The sequence below is a fragment of the Priapulus caudatus genome, unplaced genomic scaffold (genome assembly GCF_000485595.1).
Source record: "Priapulus caudatus unplaced genomic scaffold, Priapulus_caudatus-5.0.1 Scaffold293, whole genome shotgun sequence".
Taxonomy (NCBI): domain Eukaryota; kingdom Metazoa; phylum Priapulida; class Priapulimorpha; order Priapulimorphida; family Priapulidae; genus Priapulus; species Priapulus caudatus.
In genome coordinates, this window is record NW_014577354.1 from 207037 (window position 1) to 212856 (window position 5820).

The following is a 5820-nucleotide window of genomic DNA, read 5'->3' on the forward strand; positions in this document are numbered from 1 at the left end:
TCTCTCTCTCTCTCTCTCTCTCTCTCTCTCTCTCTCTCTCTCTCTCTCTCTCTCTCCTCTCTCTCTCTCTCTCTCTCTCTCTCTTCTTCTCTCTCTCTCTCTCTCTCTCTCTCTCTCTCTCTCTCTCTCTGTCTCTCTCGCTCTGTCTCTGTCTCTCTCGCTTTCTCTCGATGGTTCGATGGGTTCCATTCGCGAGACACTCATTCGAATAATCATTCGGTAAACGTGAAAGACTGTTAGAGATCTGACTATTGGGTTAGCCTCGTGGCGCGTCGTTGGTAACAGCCCGGCGACGGGAAATGCAGATATAATGAAATATATAGTAGTACTGGAGCCCGTTGTCAGAAACAAAATTAGTCTTAACATTAGTCTTAATACTAACATTTTCTCGTAAACCGTCGACAGCACTTTGTTTCGTATTATTGTGAGGAAATCTGCTACGATTTTTCATTCAGGTAACTTCGCAGCGTTTCTGTCAACGCTCTAAGCGAAAAAGTTAATGTTAAGACTAATGTTAAGACTAATTTTGTTTCTGGCAGCGGGCCCCTGGTTGTTCGCATGAGCTTAGACGGGCGGTTGATGTGCGTCGATATGTACGATAACCACGATGCCATACTTTCTTATACGAACTTCTTCAGAGCGATGAAAATTATAGACGAATGCTGTCGAGACTATGTGTGTATATGCATATTGAAATATAGAGTAAAATATATTACGATCAATTACTGACGGTGTTACGGCGTAGTCGATGTTTATACTGTGCATTTATTCATATTTATATTAGGTGCTATAAATATTTGTCCCACTTTCTGCGCGGGATGGGGTCGGGCATTTCTACGCGTATACGCATATGTTATAGTATAATATATAGTATAGTATATAGTATAACTCAGGTATCATGCGAAATTCATGGCGCGATGCTGCGGGAAAAGTGAATATTATATATTTGATTTTGCCATGCACACGTGCTGGCATCCCGCCCGCGAACTTTTTTTTTTCCTACACGTTATATCCATTGGGCCCTTCTGATTGGCTGCTTTGATTTGACCACACCATAGATAGTGTTTGGGATACCATAGACAGTATATAAGCCGATTCGGTTAGGGTTAGGGTTATAGGGTTAGGGTTGGGACTTTTGCATCATATTCTTGATATACAGAAAGTCTGATGCGGAAGTTGATATGCGTATATCAAGTCCAATGGATATAACGTGTCGGAAAAAAAACTTCAGTTTAGGCTCCAGTTTGAGCGTATAAAAACGGCCGAAGAAAATTATCTTAGCAGTCAACGGCGACAGACGTCCGAGGCCCAATTCCCTGTACTGTATATTATTATTGGCATCATGCGAAATTCATGGCGCCATGCTGCGGGAAAAGTGAATCTTATATATCCTATTTTTCTATGCACACGTGCTGGCAGCCCGCCCGGCTCCAGTTTGAGAGTATAAAAACGGCCGAAGAAAATTATCTTAGCAGTCAACGGCGACCGTCGTCCGAGGCCCAATTCCCTGTATATTATAATATACATTGTAAAAATATCGATTTAATGCAATCATTGATAAGCCGATCAATTCAATGTTAACCTCTTTTATAATAGAACTCTAGTTTCACAACGGGCGGGGAGATAAGGGGGGGGGGGCATCTGAGCTGTGTCAATAACGCTGTGCTACACGTCCCAGCAATCGTAATGTCCTATAGAGTAGATACATTATATATATTACTATATTATATATTTATTTATTTATTTATTATTAGAATTATAAATGAGAATATTTAGTATATGCTATTCATTAACTAATAAAAAAATTCGTTTTGCAATTTCCACAATATTCTCCCCCAGTTTCTCCCAGCGAGCATATATAAAATAGTCGAGTAAATTTTCATCACTAGATGTCAGCACCTATCAAAGGGAGAAACGGTTCAATCTTAACACGGGTGTTGTTATTACACGGGCGTGGAGTCGTGGAGGGACAATTCAGTTCGCGACTTCAAAGTCCAAATCTTCCACAGAAAGATTCCACAGTCATACTTCCGTGCTAGACATGGCCTTATAACTCTAACCCTAACCCAGTAACCCTAACCCTAACTCTAACCCTAACCCCACGTTGCGGTACTGTTCCTCCACGCCCGGGGATTAGCATTTCCCTCTTAACACCCTATTGGATTAAAACATTCTTTAATTTAGAACCGACAAATAGGGCCTCTATTATCGAACCGCGGTTTCGTAGGATTAATTAATTTGGAATGAGTTAGATTGAGGAAAATTCTCCTAGGAAATCCCAAAGCTATTCTACAGCGCAGCTAGCGAAAAATTTTACATGTTCAATTCTGTATATTTTTATTTTACCGAAAGACGTTTTCTGGCGTTCTTTTGACTTGACGATTTGCATAAATGCTACAACAACCTTTTTTCTATATGCGATTATACTGAGCTTTTAATTCCATAAAAACTAGGAGAAATAAATTAGTGGTAGATATTAACCGCTTATAGAATAACCCCTTTGATGTTGTACTGCTTTTGTTAGAATGCCCCCGCGTCTGGTATGCCAATGAAAACGGCGGCATTTAAAGAGTGTGGGCAGCAGTAGAAGAAAGCGTCAGCGGCAGACCGCGAGTGGCGCGAGACAGACAACATTTCATCGCATTAACAGCGCTTTCTTTATGTCGCGCTGCTCTGCGCCCATCTATGGTTCGTATCGCGTGCCTGTGTGAGAGCAATGGCCTACCCGTTTGTAACTCTGTAACGGCCAGCGGCCCGTTGTCAGAAACAAAATTGGTCTTAACATTAGTCTTAACATTAACTTTTTCTCTTAGACCGTTGACAGAAACGCTGCGAAGTTACGAGAATGAAAAATCGTAGCAGATTTCCTCATAACAATACGAAACAAAGTGATGTCGACAGTCTAGGAGAAATTGTTAATGTTAAGACTAATTTTAAGACTAATTTTGTTTCTGACAACGTGCCCCAGGCTTTTAGGGAGTTGTCGTAATGTCTGTATCGTGCCGTAATGTCGGGCGGCGGTGAGGAGAGGGGGCGGGGCGAACCGTGTAAGACGTCCGCGGCGACTCGTAATCCTAGGCTTCTCCCTCCATCACAGGTCTCTCCCTTGTCTCTCCCCATTACAGGTTTCTCCCCTGTCTCCCTCCATTACAGGTCTCTTCCCTGTCTCTCCCCATCACAGGTTTCTTCCTTGTCTCCCTCTATTACAGGTCTCTCCCCTGTCTCTCCCTATCACATGTCTCTCACCTGTTTCTCCCCATCACAGGTCTCTCCTCTGTCTCTTCACATTACGAATCACTCCCCTTTCTCTCCCTAGCACAGGTTTCTCCCCTTTCTCTCACCAACACAAGTCTTTCCCCAGCACAGGTCTCTCCCCTGCTCTCCCCTGCTCTCCCCTGCTCCCCCCTCTCTCTTCCTGTCTCTCCCCTCTCTCTTCCTGTCTCTCCCCTGTCTCTCCCCAGCACACGCCTCCTCCCTAGCTCACGCTGCGAGGTTTCTATTTCGTAACCTTGTCCGTAATGAGCCGCGGAACCATCTTTATTAACGTCGTTTCTTGCGCCAACTCCGCGAATTCAACGAGAAACGTAAAAATTACTCGCGTAAGGGCGTCTCGAGTGTGCGGTGGACCGCTTAAGAGTAAAAAAAAAGTAGTAAGAGAGAGAGAGTGCGCGCGAGTGAGAGAGAGAGAGAGGGGCGAGTGAGAGAGAAAGAGAGAGGGCGAGTATGAGAGAGAGAGAGAGAGCGAGTGAGAGAGAGAGTGAGAGAGAGAGAGCGAGTGAGAGAGAGAGTGAGAGAGAGCGAGTGAGAGAGAGGGCGAGTGAGAGAGAGAGAGAGGGAGAGAGCGAGTGAGAGAGAGAGAGGGCAAGTGAGCGGAAGAAAGAAAGCAAGAAAGAGAGAGAGGGCGAGTGAAAGAGAGAGAGAGAGAGAGAGAGAGAGAGAGAGAAAGAGAGAGAGTAAGAGAGAGATATGGCGAGTGAGAGAGAGAAAGAGCGAGTGAGAGAGAAAAAGAGAAAGAGAGAGAGAGAGCGAGAGAGAGAGAGGGGGAGAGATAGAGAGAGAGTGAGAGAGAGAGAGAGAAAGAAAGAGAGAAAGAGATAGAGAAAGAGAGAGAGAGAGGGAGAGAGCTAGCAGTTGTCGTTATGGTGAAGACAGGATGGCTATCGACGGACTGCGCGGACACGTGGCTACTAAGCGGCTTTCGTCGAGCTTCAACTATATTGAATTTGCGGTATTCGCGTGGCTGCGTGCGTGCGTGCGTGCGTGCGTGAGTGCGGGTGCATGCGTGCGTGTGCGTGTGGAGAGCTCGTGACAGTTGTCGGATAACAGCGCGCATTACGCTGAAGATGGATCTCGAAGTGTTTTGTCATCGATCGCTGTCGCCCTTACTCGCCTCTCTCTCTCTCTCTCTCTCTCTCTCTCTCTCAAACGCAACAATTCGATATTTATTTGGTTGTGATTATCTGATACACTGCAACGATCAAAGCCACCGGTGTTAATACGCGAGTCTGCATGGCGTGCGCTTTCCAGTTGGCGTAATAGGTTCTTGGTCGTGTTTTTGTTCTTTGATCTGACGCCAATTCGTTCAGCAGATGCTCGCTTGTATTTTAAAGTGAGTTCAAATTAGAGCCATGTGATCAGTCCGTTTTCTTTGGCGCGAATATTTTTATATAAGCGGGACGAGTTTTAAGTCAGTACACTGGAGCTTGTTATCCATGCGTTAGTCTTGCTCTGCGTCAATCGAAAACAAGACAGACATCTCTCGTAGTTGAAAATCGAAATCGTGAGTAGCCTCTTCGAGTATATGAAACTGTATAAATATATTTTATTAATTTATATTATATATTAATTATAGTGTATATACAATATATAAATTATGTGCGAGCAGTTCCAACATATAAAAGTCGGATAGAATTTACTAGTGATAAGGATAGCAGATGAACACGATACACAATGCTCACATTTCCTCCAAAACACAAGCTCTAACTTGCGATGCACGCACTTCCCAACCTATCTACTGCCGCTCTCTTCTACCCCTTACTCTCTTCTTTATATGCCTCTCCATTCTCCTCCTCTCTCAGCTTTTTACCCGTTCTTCTCTCTCTCTCTCTCTCTCTTTTTTTATTTCTCTCTCTCTCTCTCGCTCTCTCTCTTCTCTCTCTATCACTCCTCGACTTCTCCTTATCAGGCGCCTTCTTTCGCACGATATCATAATTTGATCTTACTTTCATCATGCGACATCAAGTGCCGATGATTCAAAATAGAACGTGATCATAGACGAAGACGCTGGGTCAGTCTAACAACGGCAGCTGTGTGTAAAGCTATAGACTTGCGAAGCTAAACCCGTTACGAAAACCAAAGAAAACTAAATTGTGGAGTCCCGCGTTTAACGAAGAGTTAGAAAAGAGATAAAGGATATGGCACGTGCGCACGTGACTTTACGGCTGTTCTTTTGTTGTTTGTAACGCTACATGCGCATGCAGTTAATTGTATACTGTGTTATATATATATTATACTTATATTATATTATATTATATTATATTATATTATAATTATATATATATATTATATTATTATTATATTATATTAATGGTCGCGCATTTTGCTTGAATGGATTGGCATATATGGCATTTTGGTGGTCCGTAACCCATGCCGAGTTGACGCGCGCGGTGTCAAACGCGAGTACACCTCGCGTGAAGAAAGTGGGTGTGTGGAGCGCTGGCAATCGAGCTACCTCTTGCTATATCGAAGATTAGCACTCAATCAGATAGCTATATTATATAATAAATATAATAAATATAAAATCATAATAAAATAAATAAT